The sequence below is a fragment of the Clytia hemisphaerica genome, unplaced genomic scaffold (assembly GCF_902728285.1).
Source record: "Clytia hemisphaerica strain Z4C2 unplaced genomic scaffold, Clytia hemisphaerica genome assembly, whole genome shotgun sequence".
Lineage (NCBI taxonomy): Eukaryota > Metazoa > Cnidaria > Hydrozoa > Leptothecata > Clytiidae > Clytia > Clytia hemisphaerica.
In genome coordinates, this window is record NW_027103917.1 from 3,663,689 (window position 1) to 3,686,337 (window position 22,649).

General features: G+C 34.3%; 1 long non-coding RNA gene across 1 annotated transcript; it reads right to left on the reverse strand.

Moving 5' to 3' along the window:
* Positions 1 to 1,972: 1,972 nt before the first annotated feature.
* Positions 1,973 to 3,331, reverse strand: LOC136809566 (uncharacterized). Its single transcript, XR_010846994.1, has 3 exons — positions 2,790 to 3,331; positions 2,419 to 2,576; positions 1,973 to 2,003 (listed from the first exon to the last, which is right to left on the reverse strand). It is a non-coding gene; the product is annotated as an uncharacterized lncRNA (long non-coding RNA).
* Positions 3,332 to 22,649: the final 19,318 nt, after the last annotated feature.

Sequence of the window (22,649 nt, forward strand, 5' to 3'; positions counted from 1 at the left end):
ATGAGATAAACGGTAACCCCATTCACGTTGCAGACCCTGGACCGGATCGGATAACTCAACAGGATATCGGAACAATTCACTTCGGATATATCTATTCGAAGCCGCCAATTGGCAATCGGTGTTGTGAACTCAACTTCACTGATCATGCGTCTTGGTTAAAGCACACTAAAAGGGATCATCCTAATGCTCCTATCACCTATTGTAAAACATTGACACAACAATTGATGGCCCAAAATGAAGAAATTCAGGAACGTTTGTCAAATATAAAAGAGGGTCAAGATTCGGCAAACAGCGTGCCCGAAAAAATAGCTGAATAATCATTTATTAATTAAAAAGAATCTTTCCAAGGGTACTTTAGCAAATTTCGCCATTTCCAGGGGGTATCGACACATTTTCAATAATTCTTTTTGACTTAAGGTTCGTCCACCCCCCTGTAAGGTTATTTAATAGAACAGGCCATTCTTTGTTGTCATATACTTAAGGAAACTCTTGTTTATTTAAGTAAGTTTTGTAGATTAATTCTTCTTCCTCTCAATCAAGGCATTGGTTTGTTTTGCAGTAACTATTATTTCAGCCACAAGATTTGTGAAAACATTTCTTTAATAAAAAGCACCAAAATCTTTCACGTGTTTAATAGTGACGCACCAATAGATTATGAGAAAATCTTCTTGCTTGTAGATCAATATGTATTTGTGATGAATCATTATAACTTATCATAAAAGCCATGATTTTCCAAGTCAAACGATGGCATTAGAACATATGTTTGTTATTACTCTCTCTAAGATGATTTACAAAATCTCACCAAAGGCAACTTTGCAAAGATCAAATGGCAACTTCAACTATACCGCAAAACCAACTAAGTGATGAAAAAAATCTACCATTATCACCAAAACGAAAGATCAGTGATACAGAATCATAAAAATTCGACATTTTACCGAAAAACGACTTCGAACCAATAATTAATCAGCACTCAAAAAGAGAGCAATAGAAGCGAGGAGCTAGTTTCATCAAACCGAAATCTCTATTCCAAAAGAATTATTCAAAATGAGGTCGCGTGATCAAACCTCTGAAGTAATAATGATTCGAGCTAGGTAACACCGGGTAACGTGGGTCGGAAGATTCAAATATTCATCAAGCGTTCGGTCGATAAGTTCGACCGATCAGTCCGACCAATCAAAATCATTATTTTTGACTAAATCAACGTTCAATAACGCCAAACCTTTGGCATTGATGACAAAGAAATCTGTTTTCGAACATTGCAGGGCATGGCTCGAAAAGACACTTCTCAAAAAGCTGATTATAAACAATAAGCTTTTTAATTTGAAAAATAATTAAACAAAAGAATCATAACCTACATCATCCAATCTGATAGAAAATCATTCTTACTGGAACAACCATTCTTACATTCATCCATCCATCCATCCATCCATCCATTCATCCATCCATTCATTCAACCATTTATTCATACACTCATTCCATTTCACCAGCAGTTACTATTCAAGCAGTCAAGCTATCTCAGCCATTATACTGAAAAATGAATTTTAATAGATTGTATAAACTATTCTAAGGTTTCGAATAGTAGAGGTTCCAAAATGCCTTTTAAATATTATAATTAATTGCCATGGCTGGAAATAACCGTAATTTTGACTAAAACAAGGCTATGTAGAGCCTTCAGCTTTTGATCGCTGAAAATTTTCTAAAATAATTAAACGGAAAGTCCTAATAAGAACGGGGAACGCGGGAGGTCCGAAGATTTTTCAAAAAATAATAACTGGGGACACGTTTATTTGGGACCTTGGTTAAAAACATGGGCGAAAACTCGTTGTTCCCTGTCGATACAGTTAAATTGTTTAAGAAACCACAAAACATATTGCAAGGACACATGAACTTACCTTTTACTTTCAGGAGAGTATCTTCGGAAACCATCTGATTTAGAAGTTTTGCACGATTCTAGCAATACTAGCAAACAACTCGGTTCCGTGCCCAAAATTTTCATCGAGATCCTGTAATGAATAGGTCAGTCGTTACTGGATAGGAAAATAAAAGGAAATTGAAATTCAAATAATCTTGCCATTCCAATCTATTTCATTTTCGATATTTTTAACTCAAAGCAGGCGATTTCCCCTCGTGTGTATGTATTCACGAGCTAGATACTCCATAAATTCATCGATAGCACATTCATTTTCACCCAAACTTTCAGTGTTCAAATTGATGCCTGGAGCTTGGATTTAGTTTACAGAGATCACTTGACAAAGGTTTGCAAGGTAAGGGTTCAAATTTGCCAGAATTTAATGAAATTAGCAATGGATGAAATTTTCAAGTTAATATCATCCTCCTCCACCCCCTTCTACACCACTTCCACCCTAAATCGTTGACTGACACGCAAGTACCGTAAAAGTTTTAATCTATTAAACATACCATAGATTTTCTATGTCGACACTGATCATTTAATTGGTGTACAATTCTTCTATTCTATAGTTCTTCACACTAGACAACTTTTGAAATTTCAAACGATGATGATAAGGACAAACATAAAAGGTGATTGTTTGATTGACCACAGATCGATTGCGTCAGACCTGTTTAAAGATCAAAAGTGATTAGAACTCTGGGTTCAAACAACATACTGATATGGGAGAGCGATATTGCGTAGGATCAAAACATTTAAGACAAATCGACAGAAAAAGTTTAAAGCAAAGTACTTCCACTCCGACCTAAAAGCAAATAAAGTGCCTTTAAAAGAATGTCGACTTGCAGTTTCAGTCCCCTAGTTTATTCTGATTATTAAATACCTCTTTCGATGTGCGTCCAAGGCCTTTTATTTATTGAAGACAATCTGCGAGCAATCATTTAAATCTTCTCGCTTCTGATTCGCATTTCTGGAAAATTGATCGTTGGTACATAGTGCGTTTCCAGCACCTTGTCTTGTAATGCCAGCCGACTTTTAAGGAAAACAGTAGGATCATTATCGAGCAAATGCTCGAGGGATTTATTTGTTATATTTCAACGTTTGTATGATCGTGGATAGATTGTCGTAGATACGAATCTGCAGGGTTAATTTGTTCCAGTAAAGATACAACGGTAGTCTCCCGTTTGGGAGGCACTTCGGATTGGTGTTGATTTCATTCAGTAGAGTTCCACGTTTGAATGAATACGGTAAACGGATTCGAATGGCATATTATTTTAAGGTTAAAATATTATTGTCAGTTATTATATAGAATTTGCCTTCAGCAGGAAAAGATTCCAAAATTTAGTCTTGCTTCAGCAGATGTAGGCTAATTGAATTTGACTTTCGTCACCATGATGAACATGTTGATTTTATCCATGGCTTGAAGGATTACTATGGATTCACTGCCGTAGTTAAAATTCATTGTCAAACACCAAGAATCGGTGTTGACCCAAGATGGTCATACCACGCTCGATCCTGATGTTTTGTTGGTCTGCAATGTATTGTTTTTATCTGTTCTACATTCTTTTGATTAAATATAAACGTTTCGCTCTCGACATGGTTAGCAAAGGGTCTCCTGAAGAAAAAAATAGGAACATATATAAAAAAGGAGAATATCAATGTACTTTTACTAGCATAATGCTGTTTAGGAAGCAAAGCTCCAAATTTTCTTTTCGCCAAAGATTTTCAAAGAATTCCTTTTACTTTCAAAACAATGAATTATTCGAACACGAAAATTAAAAAAAAATTATCCTCCAAGTCAATCGATACGATAGTTTCCTGTTTGGAAAGGTATGGTAGAATTGGTTGAAATTTCAGTGAAAACTGAACAGATTCCCAATAAGCTGAAATTTGGCAGTGCTTTCTCTAATAAATAGTCCCCAGGACTTTGGACCCATAACCCTCAATAATGGAACTTACTTATTGAGAAGATTCAGGAAGGTGGTGTGAGCTGTCAGACTAGATTTAAGTACACATCTCTCAGTTACCTGTCAAAAAAAGCGTAGAGTAACATTCAAAACTATCTGAGCATAAAATGGGATCCAAAGAATCTGCCACAGTCAACTTGATACTCGTTATTATGGAATCATTATCATCATCAAGGCTGGCATTTTCAAAAACATTTACCTTTTCTTTACTAAATATCTCCAAATTCCTCGAGTTGAATGTCCCCTATATAGCAGGGTTTCTTTCCATAAGTCGTCGGAATTATCGTTCTGCAGTCTACGAGAGAAAAAAAGATAATCTAATGATGCTGCTTTTTAAGTAAAGTTCAAAGTCACAATTTGGTGATTACGTCACGTCGGTCATTTTGTAATTGATTTTGCCAAATGGTCTGGCTAGAATTATTTTAGAAAAGATTAGTGTATAAATAACCGATTTATACAGCTACAACTCTCGTTCTGTATGCCCAGAATATAGTAAAATATGGGAAGTGGAAACTTTGAAATCCCCACACAGCTGATCAAATAATACTTGCTCTTTTTACTGTAACATGTGGCTAGCAATAACAACTAGCTTGAAATCTATCATGATTTTCGAAATCAGATTTTTTCGTTTGTTTTCGAATTGGCGCGACTCACATTAGACTAGAGTCTACTTCTGGCTGAACTTTGCTTTTCGATAATGTTTTATGACGCTGAGTCCAGTGAAGTAGACTAGGAGCATTTGGCGAGGTCACCATTTTGAGAAATGTTAAAAATCCAAATAACAATAACACTACTTGGAGTTGAATGATATAATGAAAAATGAGAAACAAACACCAATAACAGATTTGCAATCCCTTATTCTCAAATAAAAACATTGCTTCATACTGTTTTTACCTTTCAAAAACAACTAAAATCTGACGGACTGTTTTACAGTCCGCCTAAGCAAAAGCATATTACCATATACTACCGGGCCACTTAATCGCGTCGTCCAGTCTATCAAAAACCTTTAAGTGGACCCCGGGCTAGACTCACATGTGTAAATCTCTAATTTCATTTTCATTAGAAAACTAATATATAAAAAGATTTTGGGAGCGTTCATTTACTTGCATGAAATGAAGAGTCGTACCTTTTGTAATTTAAGAAGCTAAGATCCCGGGCATTGATATTGTTTAAGACGTCTTGCAAGGCCAGGTTACTTTTCGCCATTTGTTTTGACCCTCTATAAAAGAAAAAGGATAATTTAGTCTCAGTGGATGCCACTTTACTAGTGCAGTTTTGAGTCAGAATTTGGTGGTCGTGTCAGGTCGGGCATTTCGTAATTTATTTTGCAAAATGGTCTAGCGAGAGTTGTTTGGAAAGAATTAGTGTATTAGTGACTCCTTTGTACAACTTTGTGCAACTACGACCTCGCTCTAAGCGAAAAGTGCCCCCCAGCCATTAGATTGGTACTATAAATCTTGACCAAGCCCTATTATCATCACAAAGTTAATGTGCTTTGTCGTGTCATGGTGTTCTTGCTACTTCCACTACAAAGTGGAAGTATTTATTTAAGTTAATATAATGTGAAAATGTCATTTTGAGCATAGATAAACATAATAAGGTTCAACAGCTATTCACTCCGATTCAATTAGCTCGCTTTGATTAATTACACAATAGGCTTTTCATAAATTGTAATGGTAATGGTGATGGCAAGGTGATTTAAATCCGTTCAAGTGTTACTTTTATAAATACAGTAAACTACTTATGAACTTCTCTGGGAATCAATTATCATAGCAATATTTTGAAAACGATGTAAGAGTTGCTCGTGACGTATTTCTGAAAAGGTCTATACCAATGTCAACTTCGATAGTGATCAAGAATTTTATTTTGACACAAATGAATCTCAATTTGACTTGTTAGTAAGGGGAAATTTGATCGATTTTTTGAAAAATACCTTTTTCTTCCTTAAAACACTATTTTTAAGGGTCAATATCTTGAGGTACAGAAATCACCTATACTCACAATATATCTCTAATCTTAATTTTTTGAACGCTTTCCAAAAATATACAACAGGTCTCTTTTCTCAAGCAAAAAATCATGTTATTTTGATTCCCCTACCCCTTAGCTTTCCCAAAATGTATAACAAGTGCTTTGACTAAAGAAATCGCTCGATTTTACAAATTTCCCTTACTACATCTCTCAAGTGTAGCGAAACAAATTGGTATTACCGTTATTTCAAATTCTCAATGTTCGCTGGTATGACAATGTTTTAATATTTCTTTGCGTTAAGACCAGCTTTCCTTAGAAATTATTTAGACATTTCACCACCAGAATAATACCAAGAACGACAAAGCCTATCTTCAGAACCACACTAGTATTTTCAGATTAAAATAGGATCTGTAAAACCACTTACCAATTCCATTGTTGTTAATGGTACATTTAAATAAGGATTCATCTGCCTCAGGTAATTATATTCTACGATCGTATCATGGTTATGAATAGTCGAGTTTTCAATGCAAATGGTCGGTTAAAGCTGGCATTGCATCATCCCAAAAGCAAAACTATGATCCATACAATTGCTTGTTTCGTTGGAAAATGATGGAGCTAAACAGAGAGAAAAGAAGGAAAAAATTATTTTTCCAGTAAGTATCGAAGTACTATCATCATGTAGAGTTTTAGGAAAATGTAAGACAACTTAAATATAACAAGACCATCTAGAGTCAAAAATTTCACATTTTATTAGGACAAAGTGTAATGAAATGCAGAGACAAGAGAGAAGAAGCTAGAGCTCTGACCTTATCAATTCCATATATTTGGTATATAGATAAAAATTGTGTGTCCCAAAAATAAAGTGGACAAATTCTCAAATAAAGTAAAACCCTCATTATTTATGCGAAATATAATGACTTGCATACTTATATTCCAATCTCGAAAACCTATTCAATGATCTTGGCAAATTAATATCTATTGATTAGACAGGGAAATCAAAGTCAAATTTCTAAGCTCAGTTAAGACGAGTTTTAGGGATATTACTTTATATAAAACCTGTCAGCTTTTAAAGGCTTGGGGGCACAAGAAGTTTTACGCGTTGGTGCAATTCAATATACTCTATCCCATCAGAGGAATGTAAAGAGATGGAAAAACAGCTTTTCTGATTACTCAAAGTTCAACGATCACTTCTATTGAAAATTCTATTGTAAAAACATTGGTTAGGTCATTAAATGAAAGTCCAGAAAAGACGGCTCGCCATACAAATCGGACGGTTTCTACATGATTTGACGATAAAAATGAAAATTTGTTTTTCCTTTTTTGCCGATTACTAGTTCAATTTTTAAGAATAAGGAGCAATATATTTTTTATAGCAAAAGAAATTCTTAACACAATGATATCAAATTGGTTCTTGTAAAACTGTCAGAAGTCGAGTAAAATCAAGATGAAGTTATAATTTTCTCGAGCTCTAGCTTTCCATATTATGGTGCGGTCATGATGTGGTTATATCAGTAGAATCGCTAGGAAATTCTAACAAGAAGATATAGGTACCTTTTCGTATAGGAGAGGTGTATCTAAAATATAAGCCCTAAAAGTTTGCGCATAATCAGGCTTGAAACAGAAGAATTTTGTCACAACACGCTAATTATGCAGATTTTTTATAGAGACAACAAAAAAACCTATTTACTTGACATAAACTTCCTTAAGGGCCTGGTATATGACGAGCCGTTTTTCCATTGTTTTCAAGAAGCTGTTTTTCCATCTCTTTACATTCCTCTGATCCCCTAGAGTTCAATCTCTAACCTTTCTCAGGCAAGAAAAAGTGAAGCCTTTGACGACAGATTGAATCTAGCAATTCCTTTGTTTACAAAAATTTTTGATATTTTTTGCGGTAAATTTTAGTTTCAATCTGTCATTTGTGTAAAAACCAGGCGAGTCGCTCAAGGCCGCGCAACTTTGGTAAGATTTCTTGGCTTCAAATCCTACCAAGGAGATTGACTTCTAGCCCTTCGGGCTTATACTTCATTGCTCCATCCCACCAACCTGAAACGCTTTCTAGTGTCTCCACCCCATTTTTCTTTTAACAACATTTGTGCTTCTTTCAAAAATGATTCAAATCAATTTTGCTCCATTGTTCCAGGGACAAAATCAGTGTGTCTTTTGGGTATTTCCCTCATTTTTGTCCCATGAAACAAAAAAAAGAAACCATGAGACACACACTTTTTCTTGTGTTGGTGGGATGGAGCATGTTGCATTGCACCAATGCAAAAAAAATTCTCGTGTTCCCAAGCCTTAACTGAAGCTTTTAGGTGAAATTCAAAGCACTTTAGTCCGTTTCTCCTATTAGTTGATTTTTAAATGAATATTAAAATTTTAGGCTTGACATTCTCATAAAATCGAACGAACCAGGTCCAGAAGATTGGAAAAATCAGGAAAAATTTGAAACTTAACCGGGAGTAAATTAAAAACAGCTAAAAACTAATGGAACCTAATTTCTGAAATTCAAGGATTTATTTTTTAATTTAATTCTATCTTAGACAAGACAAAATAACTTTTGTAGCATAATTCCACACCTGGTACCAGGTAACGAACGAATGAACAAATGTTGTTTTATAAGATCTCCAGGTAAATCCAACTATGTCAATTTTGACATTTAAAAAACGTATAACAACATTTTGCTGTTGGTAAAAATGGAAACATAAAAAAGCAACATGCTGAATGGACATACCTTATATAGGTAGTCGGAAACATGCTGAATGAAATAAAATGTTCAAACAAAAAAGGAAATACCTAATTTTTGAACAAGGCGATTTCGACACATTTAATTAAAATGTTTGTAACTTTTCGAAAAATTGTTTTCTGAATATGAAATTTTGAGGGGTGCTCAGAGTTATGCTAAAGATTGCCTGTACCAAATTTCAAGTCATTAGAGACATTAGAACACGCTACGTCAAAAAATGAATTTTATGGACACTTTTTTTGGACTACCCGGTATACTGTCTTTGTGCAAAAATTCAGAACAAGCTAATAAAGCAATTTCACCAAATTTCACCAAAAACCAAATTTTCAGGCATTTTTTGACCCAAATTTTCCAAAATAATTTTTCTTGAAAAATCTGGCTCCATCAGATTATAAATAAAACCATTTGACATAATTTTGTCTTTTTGACATGATTTTTTAATGTATCTAATAGTGTCAAAATGTTTGATATCTTGATATTAATTCAAATGTTTTGCCAAGTTCCAAAATCCTCCTTACTTTTTGATATTTTTTTGAGTCCAGTGAAGTAGAAGACCATGAAATTTAACTAAAATTATAGGTCGGTCAGACGACGCAAACACAAGTTATTTGTGATCTTGGCCTTAGATTTCAAATTTTATTAATGTTTTATAAGTACTTTCTGAGATATCAAGTTTTTCATAAATTATGATGTCACAACAAAATCTTCTTATAATTTCTCAAATTGATTCATTAACGCAATGTTATACAATTGTTGGCTCATCACGATACAAGGTTGATATATAGGTGAAAATTCCAGACGTCATAAAATAGCTAGAACTATAAGTACATGTCGAATCTTTGGCAAATTTAGACCAAAGGTGCCTTACTAACTTTCCAAATTTCGCTGACGTCATCAAAATTTTCGAAAATCAAAAAGTTGCATTTCAGTGAGATGCATCTTGGGTTCAAATTTGACAAAGATTGAACATGTATTTTTAACATTACAGCGATTATACGATTCATGACATCACCAAACGAATGCTGACCAAATCCAATCAAATTATGACGTCATGATAACAATTTCTCTTATCAAATATAGATTTTTGGGGTGATATTTAATTAGGTCACAACCTGATTAATAAACTTGTAATTGTATGGAGGCACACAAGAGCCCTAAGTGGAATCTAGCTGCTTTTGGTCGCAAAAACTCTCAAAAACTTAAGGTAAACTTTGAAGTTTTTGACAGTTGGGTGTTTAAGATATAAACTGCAATTATTAACTCTTTTCGGCAATTATTGCCGAAAACGGCAATTTTTACAACGATGAAATGCTGAATCAGCAGAAAAATAAAAAAGTAAATAAATGAAATTTGCCGTTTTCGGAAATAAAAGTGGATTTTATTATTGAACACGTGGTATTTGACACCCTCGCGATGAGTAGGCCCACTGTGCCTTGTTTAGTTTTGTTTTCAACTGGTGTCTGTTGGAAATGCAGATAGGAAAATCGAGTCATGTAAACAAATTTAAAATGGGGTTTTTGTTATCTCTTTCTGGCTGTGTTTCGGCATCGATGCAGGATCTTTTAATAATATTTTAGAACTTTTCATGTTTATTGAGCAACGAAAAATTGAAAAAATCACTTTTAAAAATCTGAGAAACCTTTTTCTCGATGCAATTTTACTATTTTCAAACACCTCTGACATCTTTGCCCTTAAAAGGACAAAACATTTTGCTGATTCAGTATTTCATCGTTGAAAAAATTGCCGTTTTCGGCAATATTTGACAAACAGAGCAATAATTGCCGTTCTTATCTTAAACACCCAACTGTTCGAGACTTGCCCTAAGTCACTTAAGTAGTCAAGTTTCAGGATGTTACTCATTCCCAATCAAGAATAATATTGAATCGATTTTGAGACAAAAATGTGACTCAAAGTGATTTAAAGAACCAGAAAATAGGACCAGTCTTGAGACTGTCTGCTATTGCAAAGCAAAAGAAGTGGTTGAGCCTCCTTTTAGACTCATTATTTTTGGTCCCCTGAATTTAAAATTCATGGCACAGACAAAGAGTTGACAATAGTATTTCTATATTGTAAAGGCACTTTTAGTTCAGACATCAATGCTTTGTAAAGACAGCACCCTGTTTTCCCCCTGTAGTAGAAAAAAAGGAGAACTTAAAGATGTTCATGACAGGTAGACTCTTTAACAGTAAATTTTTACACAATGCCAATGTTGTAATTAGTAGTGCCTTTAGGAATTATTCAACTGAAAATGCACATTGAAAAAGTTTTGGTTCCTGTGATTACCCTGCACGTGCACGAAGAGCTGCCATTATGAACAAAAATTTCGAAAATGAGCTGTCTGTGTGTAAAATTCACATAACTTTTTGGCCTTGCTCCACAAACACTTCTATTTAACGATTCTCCACAAAATTTCATCACGCTTTTGAACCCCGAACCGAAGACATTTCAAAAGACTCTTGAAATAGTGAACCTCATTCATAATTTTTTTTTTTATCTAAAAATATCTCCAGTGTCCAGATCAAAAAATTTGACAAAATTCCACAATTTAATGGGGGAAATTGTGATCATCTAACAAGAGTTTTACCGGAGTTTTGAGATACTAAAGAATTTTGCCAAAAGAATGTTAAAACTTCCAAGAATAATCTCAAAAATATTCCTCAAGTTCAAAGAGAGGTTCAAAAATTCTGAAACCAATAAGATGAGAAAGAAAGTAACACAGTGTCACGTGAAAGAGTTGTTCTCTTTTACAAAAAGTACTCAAAATCCGAAAAATTATCATAAAAACAAAAAAATCTAAAAATCCCAAAATTCTTTTTCACAATACACAGTCAAACAGAAAGGAAAAGATGAACAAAAAAAGTAATGATAAAGTTATACCTAATTTTGAAAGCTTTGATGCAATCTTTGATGAAAAAATCTTTTTCTTGCCAGCATGCTCGACTTTTCGGTGAACCTCCCATCTATCTGTCTCTTCTAAACACACACATACATACACACACGTGAGTTGTAGTTGACAAAAAAGTGCAACCTTTACGCACGTCACATATATATTTTCGATCGAACGTTCCATCAACAACTCCCATGGGAATGTAATTAGTGTAAAACAATTGATATACTTAATACACTTTTGTTTATTTCTTTAAAATATAATTCCCTTGACGCGAAATAATTTATGCACGTTTCAGTATTCTTTCTAAAAGATTTGATAATAATAATTTTTACAATTCTCAAATGATAGAATAATTAAGAAAAAAGAGTAAATAAATCTATTTGAGCTTCTCCGTTCTGTTTAAATCTTTAAAGAGTGAACCTCCGGCTAAGAAAATGAAAGTGGCGGGAACTTTTGACGGAGAGTGTTGTTTAGGATATAGAGGTTTGAGTCTGTATATAAACTAGGTAAGGCGGAGAAAGGCATACAAAATTTGATCACTTTCGATATTCTTATGAAAAAGGGGCGAGACTGATTTTTGCTGAAAAATTGACCCTTAGAGAGACTTTTTTGAAAACTTTTTTTTGATTTTTGAAAAATGTGTTGCCCTTAGAGACTATTTTAAATTTTCTTTCTCTCGAAATCAAGAAAATCAAGTCAAAACATTTTGATTTTTGCAACTTATAGAGAGACTTTGAAAGGTGAAAAACCGACCCTTACCACCGTCCGCACCCATTCTTGCCTAAGTACCCCCCCCCTGGGCCTTCTGGGCCTTGCAAACAAAGAAACATTGACTGCAGGAAAAAACCCTAGAAAGGATAAGAATAAATATCCTGATAATTTTTTCGAAAAAAAATCAATTTAATTTACTTCCTTCTTCATATTTCGAACGCATGTAATCAATTTCATCTATAAATACACATTTTCTACAGACTGGACCTGCTTGATGTTGAAATAAAATACGTTCCAATTTTGATATAAATACCTACATTAACAATTCGGGGTACAAATTTTGAAAAATAGATATAACACCCCTGTCTCAGTAACCCGGTGAGTCTTAAAAGTTCACCGGGTGACTTTGATATGAGAATTATCCACCGGGGTAGAGATTTCAGTCACTGGGTCAAAAAAATCGGCAATATTCTAATACCGGGCAAAGACAAAAAGTCAGGATTTTTCCCTGGGTTTGCGCTATTTAGCACTTTAGAAAAATAAGATTTCGTCTGGGTTTTGATAAAGTTTTTCTTTTTGGCCCGGGTTGAGATTTGTACTAGTAATCTCATGGTTGTTAGGGAAATTCGGGATAAATTTCCCGAGGTAAATTTTGGAACTTTTTGAAATTTCCCGAGTGCAACGAGGGAAATTTAAAACATTTCGAAATTTGACCGAGGGTAATTTATCCAGAATTTCACGAAAACAAGCATGAGATTCCTGGTTAATCTCATGGTTTGGATTGAAATTCTAACAATTCTGCAAGACGTCAGTTTAACACTGGAAATCAATCTGAAACTTTAAAAAGAAGTCTCAAAAAAGTCATAGAAATGCGAATCGAGTTTTAACTGGATAGTATTCCATTTACTTAAGCCTTCAAAGTTAGTAAGAAATTCGAAAAAGGTGATGAATTTCCAAACGATGGAAATTTCACTTTTGCGGGAAATTACAAAATCTAGGAGGGAAATTACAAAAGCTAGGAGGGAAATTACAAAAGCTAGTAGGGAAATTACAAGTTCGCAGGAAATTACAAATCAACGTAAGCAAAATCGTCAATCGAATTTCAATCAACCATGAGATTACCATTGTTCTTCACTCGATTTTTACACTGGGTTATCGACCGGGGCAAATCTGACCGGGTCACTGATACAGGGGTGTGATATAGATTATTAGAACACCCTTTCCCGGTGGGGGGGGGGTAGTTTGGCAAAATGTACGTGTACGGGTACGTGTCAGCAATTTTCACATTTTCTCTTTTTCACACCCTCGAAAGTCCCTCAAGAAGATACAAAATCAATTTAAAAGGCAATCGAGTCTCTTTTTTGAAATTCAGTCTCTCTAAGGGTCGATTTTCGAACTTTGGCTCGGACATATCTGTCATCTCGCAAACCTAGTATCCCCTGGGCACCCTTTCCACACAGCGTGTGAGAGAAAGCCCAGCAATCTTAAACCTTAAGCTAGGTAAAATACATCTATTTTTTCTTTGTTTTACTGATAATTTCTTAAGAAAAAAAGTAATATTGCAACAACAATTGAAATATACAGTAGAAACCCAGTAGAAATTATACATTAACTAACCCTGCCATGATCCTGAATGAGTTAAATTCAAAAGTAAGTTTTTAAAAGGCAATGCAAATTTGGGCTTTTTGAGGTCCCTGATAATAGGGTTGTCGCCTCCTCTTGATAGATAGACAACGCTTTACGTCACAGTATTCATGACGTAATGTTTATACTATACCCAACCTCCCGGTCTTTTTTAAATGCTTCCGTATTAAACATTACTTCACGAACGTCACGAATTGAAATATTGAAGAAAGGTCTGATGAGGAATTTAAAAGTCAAATATCCAAGACTGTCCAAAAGCCCTAGATTACTTGGCCGACCACTTCAAATTACACTAAAAATGTTGATAGCCAGCCTTGATTAATTGTGCTCGATGTAAAAAAGTCTCATCATAATATATTTGAATTTGAGACTTCAATAAATTGAAAAAATGCTATAACTAAGATTAAAATTGACAAATTCCTATATAAAATTTCTACGGATTAAAAAAATTATCAGTTTTAAAACCAAATTTTTTTAAAAATTTGAGCAAAATTACAATAAAATGAGATTATCATAAAACTGAGAAAAAGTATAATATATAAAGTATAATGCGGCTTATTTTTCTAAGAAAAGTTGTCTATAACTTTGTGTATATTGGTTTATACGGGAAAAAAAACAGTTTTCCTGGTAACATGTTTCTTTTATACACCTTTTCGACCATCCTTTTTTTGACGCATTTTTCTATTGTCTATTGGTGCGAAAAAAGGACTGGGACGGTTTTAGTGGGATAAAACGGACACATAAAATACCTGCACGGCAATTGGTGGCCACAGTCGAAAAAAGTGTATTAGAACGCCCTTCTTTGGGCTGAACTTTAGATGCGCTTATTTTGTGGACAATTTTGGTCCTACTTTAATGGGATAAATTTTTTCGGGAATTAAATTTAACGATATGCTTAAAGAATGATATATGATATTTTTCGGTTATCTTATTTGACTAAATAAAATCTATATATTAATACGCTAAAACGTGTGTGTTTACAACGTTCTGTAAAAAGTTTTCGAAATTCTAACAAAGCTCTACAAAGCCTCTTCTTCACGGCATTGAACCATCGTCTTTTTGCACCCCATGCAGTTTTCCTACCACTAGACTAACTTTGAGACACCAGTATACTATTTTCTTTACAACAACATTGGAGCTGGATGGGTTAAAATCAACCTTCTTCACAAATATAATTTTTGCTTTTGAAGATTCCTTATTCAGATGCTCTTTAAAACTCTCTGTTTACTATAGCGGCTCCCTATCACTTTCAAAGTCTTTCAAGGTCTTTCAAAGTCTCTCTCGAATGTCCAGCCTCGATGGCTAGCCACGATGGCTAAAAAGATCGAAAATATAATTCTTCTAAGCCATTCACTTAATTGTGGTTAAAAATTGCAATGCAATGTTATTTTTTATCTCGTTTTTTTCATTAAATGAAAATCGTGTCACTATTTCGGCAGCTATCTTGCTTCATTCAGATATTTTTTATATGTATAGTAATTCGCTGGATTGGGACACGCAGCGTGCGACGCTGCGCATACGGCTAGTTGGCTTTAAATAAGTAGGTACTACGTAAGTTCATTGCTAACTTATATGAAAACCCAAAGTGAAAAATAGATACCCAAATATCAATCACTACTTCACAAATCTAAATAAGGCATTACTGTCAAATATGTTTTTAAGGTTGTTGTAAAAGAATCGGTAACTAAAACTAAAGAATGTATAACAAGAACTTAAAGCAAGAAATATACACCAATCTTTCCTAACGCCACATGGGGGTTAGGGATCGGGAAAGGAAAATAATTCGGTCGAGGTGGTTTTAATCACAGTGTTGCTGGTGCTATACCTCGAGGCTCACAAGAAGCTGATTAAGGAGAAGCAGAGTAAAATGTACCTTACTCTGGGAATGGATTAGGTGTAGTCGAAGTAGTTTTAACAACAATATTGCTGCTGCTATCCCGTGAATCATAATAAGCTGATTGAGGGACAATGGTTGAAGACTTGCAAGATGATGTTGATGCTTGCCATATTTTCTTACGTGAATGATAGTGGTGAAAGAAGTTTGGCACACGAAGACGTTCCACTTCCAGTCCATGATCTAATGCTCTGTATAAAAAATATAGTCCTTTTACATTACATTTCGATGACGGTTTTTTACAAACACTTAATTTTCATTGTTTTTCTTATAATGGAATGAAAAGGTTATCTCTTAAAAGTCGTTGGCGAGACCAATTTAATTTGTTGTTCTACGGACAGATCGTTAGAAAAAAAGGGTTCGGTCGGTCGTTAAAATAAGAATAAATTTTTCATTTATCAGGGTTGGTAAGGTACCGAGAAAATTTTCCAAAAAGTATCTGGATCAAAAATTCACTTTGTTTTTTATCTTCGATGAAGATCATAATAAAATTTTAGTGTATGGAATGCTTTTTATGATTTTTCAATTTCTTGAATTAATTTTCAGCTTTATTCAAGTTTAATTCTTACAAATAACTAGTGTGTAAAATATATTGTAGTGGAAATTCGATATTATTATTTTTTAGATTTTAGCAAAAATAGGGTCGGTCGGGCCGGTGAACAACAAATTAAATTTGTCTCGCCTAATGAATGTTTACCTAACAATTAAGAAAGAGAAAGAAAACTTTTGGCCAATGACAGCATCTGAAATCTAAGGATGGCATTGTTCTTAGTTCATTCTCAGTTCTTAGTGAAATCAAGTGCGTATTACTAATGGGTAATGAATCAACGGATCCTGTACTAATCTTAGTTCTTAGTTCTTAGGTTTTAAGAAATAATGAGCCTCGTGTTTTTATAGATGTTTCCTTATGAAAAAAATATGTCAACATTGACCAAAAAGAATACACCTTTCCCGAATTGTTATTCAGACTTTTTGACTTTTTTGTTTTAGTGTTTGGATGTTTCTATTTAGTTTCATAAAATTGTATGTCACAAAACTAAACAAATAAAAAAAGGATTATGAAAAAAGCTTTTCCCGTTCTTGAGTTATTTTGATTTGAAATTTCTTCATACAATAGAATTACATGGAAACGAGGCCGGGCTGTCTGTTTTAATTTTTATAAGGGATTTCACTGTGAACAAAAACAGTCATAAAAATTGATAGAACAAAGCTTTTGAGCTCAAATTTTCAGCATGCACTTGTCTTTATGGGAGGAATACAAATATATAGTTTTCAATATGGTTTGAAGACCTTCGAAAAAAAATACCAAACAATTCGGGAAAGGTGTATTGTTCGCGACAGGCAAATTGACAACGATAATCTTGTTTTCCATCACTTGTCAGTTGACATTCAATAGGTTGCTAATAGTTATCTGTCAAGGAATTCCCAATCATCTCCACCCCATTTCGTTTTGAATTCTTCCGTTTTCATTCTACCTATGCGGTCAAAATCATGTTTGGTGATAGAAAACAATCCGTAACCTTCTGTCTCCCATAGTCCTGTAAAAAGAAACAAGGAAAGTTATCAAAGTAGCCCAGATTGTTAATCATTTTTATTGAAACAGACCGGCCTTATTTTTAAACAGTAGGTTTTTTAACTTTCAGTTTAAAAGAATCTAAGACCAGTGGTCGCCCATATCTATGTATGAAGATTTTCAATTTTAAGTTATTAAAAACCTTATAAACAAAGGCCACTTATTGAATTTTGTGTCTTAACATACCTTAAGGGTGCCTTTTTCAGAACCTGGCAGTCCCTGTAAGGGTTGGAAAAATAGGAAAATTTCAACTTTTTGCGCCAAAAAGATAGAAATTTGGTCAAATTACACATACGTCATTCTTAAACATTGTACTTTGCGGTTTAGGAAATATCCAAAGGAATACACTTAAAAGTGAAACGCAAACAAGAGGTATCCAAAAATAAGTCAAAAGTCAAGAGAGACGGTTGAGGTTTTAAGGTTTAAGGTTTTACTATTGAACAAATATTCGAGAATTTTCTTTTTGTAAACAATCTCCTTATATTGTTGGGATATAGCAAATCAAACTGACAATGTATATTGCAGACACCTTTTTATTATTGCCGGCATAACGATTTTGTGTAGTTCTTCAAAAATGGTTGAAATTTAGCAAAATCAAAAACATGAACGAAAAAACCGACAAAAAGCAAGAAAAACAACCATTTGAAGAAGCTAAACAAAACCAAACATGCACTCTCACCTCCTGCTCAGATGACGATGACCAAAACCGTCTAAAATGCCGAAAATGCCACCGCATGGTACACTACGAGTGCACACAATTACCGCTTTATCAGCTGCAAATTTTTGCCAACACTTATAACGAACAATATCTATGTCAGAATTGCGTGCGGATAACACGATCTCTAATGAGTAAAATAGGTGAGAACTCGTATCATATGATGCAGAGGGAGATTGAGAAGAAGGACGTCGTCATTAAAAAGCTCAACAACCAGCTAGTCAAGAACTGCAGCCTTAAGAACGATATCGAAAACATCTTAACCAATAAGATGGCTGACTTTGAAATAAAAACCAAGCAGATTATAAAAGAAGAAATAAAACTAACGACGAATTACATAGAAAAATCATCAGAAAAAACATACGCTGAAATAACTAAGAAACACAAGGATAATATCAAATCAGCAGTGAGAGAACACCAACAAGAAAACAAGAATGAAGACAGAGACATCGAATCAAGAAAACGAAATATTATTATACATGGAATGGTGGAATTAGAGGTAGATAACAAAGAGGAACAACAGGAACAAGACAGAATAGATATTGAAGGTATACTAGGTAACATTGGCGTCCAAGATATCAAACCGTCCCACCATCATCGTATTGGACAAAACAGAAAAGGGCTACATTGGCGTCCAATCAAGTTGATCTTAAAAAGTATAGAGGAAAAAGAACGGATAATGCAAAATCTGCATAAGCTGAAACGATTCAATGAAATTGGTGGCTTTAGCATTACAGACGACTTCACCATCAACGAAAGAAAAATTATTAAAGATATGTGCCAAAAGGCGAATAAAATGAATTTAAAAAATGATGATTTCGTTTGGCATGTAAGAGGAAGCCCTAGAACAAACCTTCGCCTAGTTCGAAAACCTAGGACAAAGACCAAAACAACGTCTTCTCTGCCCATATCTTCACGACTGGACGACAGATGAAGAAGTAGACAATATTTATAAATCTAAATCATTTCGTAGAGGTCGATAGACCTGTGAAATATAATTCTATGAATAATAATAATGAATATTGGGCAATTCCAGAATAAATTTGTACCCCCTTGTTGAGGTCTTTTTCGGAAAAAGTGACACCCTGGATTTTTTTTCAAATTTTAAAGATCGCCCCCTGGATTGTTTCTCATTTTTTAGTCTACCCTGGATTTTAACTCCTCAACATATAGTTCTGCAGTCCAACAGCCCCCATGGAATTTTCTAACACTATGTGCGAAAAAAGGACTGGGACTGTTTTAGTGGGATAAAGTGGACAAAGAACACCAAAAGGTGTATCATAAAATTCGACATTATTTATTTCTTCTTTTATAGCATTGGAAAAGAAACAAGATGAAAGTACATATCAGACATATGTTGTGTTGATAAAATACGGGATAATTCACCTCCTCAAAAGGGTTAGGCTCTTTACTTTCACTGGACGAAATAGATAGATTTCCAAAAAGGGAAATTTAGTAGAAATGATATTTCCTTATCAGTTTTGAAAATATACATGTTTGACTATTGCATATTTACAATTTCTAGAAAAACTTATATTTTCTCGCATTTCAAGGAATGGAAATATCATATTTACTAAAAAATGTAAATTTCAACGTTGTCAATTTTGTGTTAATACACACTTTTTTTTCTTACGGTATTCTTAGGTTAAGATCGAAATTTAACCTAGATTTAACATGTAATACCCACCTGGAGAGTATTGAGCGTTACTGGGGTATTATTGGCACTTTACAGTGGGAGGGGTCCCACCGGGTGTGTGAGAAGAGGAGGTAGAGTAAGAGCAGAAATCAAGGGGTGAAGTCAATCTACGCTCCTAGTTTTAAGTAGACATCTACTACTTCAATGACATTGGCTTACACGTTTTTTTTATGAGAACATTTAAAATATTTAAAGCTTTCGGATGATTTTAAAGCCTCAAAATGTTCTTATGTTCTTATTTTCACCATTTTGTAAGTGTTTTTTGTCCATTTTTCTATGAAACCGGCTGTTTTAGAGTCGGCAAAGCTTTAAAATGTTCTTAACTTGTTCTTAACATTTCGGCCATGGAAGCCTTATATTCTTATATAGTTTGTTCTTATAAAAAACGTGTACTGATTTAAGAGCTGACTGCATGGGTTCGAGCCAGTAGCGAAATTAAGCAAGTGCTTATTTACACCGTTCAATGCGATATCGTATTCCTGTACATAAGATTTCACTTGCATGGTTTGCTTTGGCAAGTTATGTACAGGCCTACAGTATCGCACTTTACGGTGCTTAACCTAGCTAGTAACTATGTGCACTTAATAGTCAAATCCTCTTTATTTCAGCGATTAGAGTTATGGCTGAAATAAAAGTCATATAATATAAAAGTTATAAAATTTATATAAAAGTTATATGATTTTATACTTTTTTTAGATGGGTAAATAAAAACTCGGGCACAGAGTACTCTCACCCTTGTCAAAACCATTTTAATACTACTTGGCTCCAATCATTCTGCTTTAACTTCTTAATTTCAGTGTCTTTCTCATTATTTATTCGTGTTTTTTAAAATAATTTACTGCTTCAGTAGGTTTGTCTTGCAAAGACAGACTCTCAGCCAACACCCCAAATAAAATCACAATTCTCATTTTCCGATTTTATTCGGTAATTTTTTACATTCTAAATTTTCACTTCAGATGAGAACGAAAATGAAGAAGAAGCACTCCTCAAAGATGCCGAGGTGAAGGTTTTGCCGCAATACAAAAAAGATGGTTCAAAAAATGTAAGGAAATAGTTTGATCAATCTTCTTAAACCTCTGCCACTGCATGGAACAAAACAAATATTTCATGTTCAACAAAATCGATTTGGGTTTGAGTTTGAGTGAGCGAGAGTTGGAGTCGTGAAGACTGAATTTGAGATTTTAGTTGACTGAAGAGGGGGAACATACAGTGTCTCCATAGCTCCAACACAAACAGGGAACACAAATTTGTCCGGCTTATGAAAATGTATAGGACATTGTTCACTGAAGGGACTGGGACGAGATGGAATTTTTACAAGCTCTTATTTGATTTGATTGGTCGTCAACCAGTAATAAAACAATTTTGTTACTTTTTCTAAAGAACGCGTCATTTTTATTACTTCAAATGACCAATTATTAAAGTATCTTATAAAAACTCCATCTCATCTGTGGAAACAGGGAAACCAAAAATTGAACCCGATAAAATTGGGAAGAAAAATCGGTCAGTTGTAGAAGATAGGAAGAAGTTGTTTGAGCAAAAGGGAACAGAGAATTCTACGGGACCGAAAAAAAGAACCAAAACTGGTGAATCTAAATGTGAAAGAGAATCGGTCGCGACTTAGTGAGACGTGGTTTGAAGGTTTTAAGAAAGCCCCATTGAACTCAATTTTTTATTTCTGTGTATTTGGAAAACGGCCTGCACTATAAGACTTTCATTTGAGATGCCGAATTTTTGCTGAATTTAGGATCAGCCCAGATTGATCATTCTCTCCCAAAGAGCCTAGCTAGCCTGTAAAGATAAAGCAAAAATCACATTCTGGGTCTGATAATGTGTCTCAGACAACACTCATCGTTCAGTCGGAAAGCAATTTCTTTCAAACTTTGATCAAATGATAAAGGGCTGGCAAGATATTCACCGTGGTAAAGGTTAAAGACAAGCTTATGAAATTGCTCTAAATCATATTTAGTCAGTTCAGGAACACCATTTAGACGATCTGGAGCAGTTTCAAAGCCTCTGAAATTTCTTCTTAAGTTTCTTAACCTTTTCCGTGCCCACGGGGGAAAAAAGGCAAATAAAATTGACAAAGATTTTCGAGGCGATGCAGTTGTTTTCGGCGGGAGAAAAAGAAAAAGGTATTTTGAGCAGTCGACGGCATGTATAATTGTTCTCGCCAGTTGTTAGCCGGAAGGCCCAATGTCAAATATACTGGACATGACTTATACATTTTTGCCCAGATTTTCTTTTGTGTGGCTGCTCAATTCATTCTAAAAAACATTTCGCACTCATTGAAAATACTTGACATCGGCATGGAAAGGGTTCATGTTATAAACATTGTATAAAGTTAGTTTCAATTATTTTTAGTTCAAACATTTTACAAATCTTTATATTGTACAGTGCTTAGAATTTACATCTACTTTTATAGAAAGAAAATCAAAGTAAAATGACCATATGACCCTTGTGCTAAACCTCCTAATAATCAACAGGCCCGGCGGAATAACCTTGAAAGTGGGGAGGCTGAAGGCCTAAAATGAGATAAAATTCGCCATAAAAATTTGAGAAAAAAATCTCATTTACTCAAAAGTGAAGAGGCTGAAGAAGCCTCTCCAGTCTCCCCGCTTCCGCCTGGCCTGACCAAGTAGACAAGAAGGGCGCAAAATTTGTGAAAGAGAGCAGATTTTCATTACACTATCATTATCCAATCATAATATAAAAATATCATTACTGTGTTAAAAGAATATGCTCTCCTACGCAAGTTTTGCGCCACTCTTGTCTACTATCCATGCGTAAGAGCCACCAAATGTATTCAAAGAATGTGGAATATAGGAAAAAATCAATCTTTTGCCTTTCTGAAGACGAAAGATTTGCCAAAATTAATAGTTTCAGTCCCCTCTCAAGATATTTTCTATAATTTGAATCTCTCTTTAATTCAAGCGAAGTAGATTTTC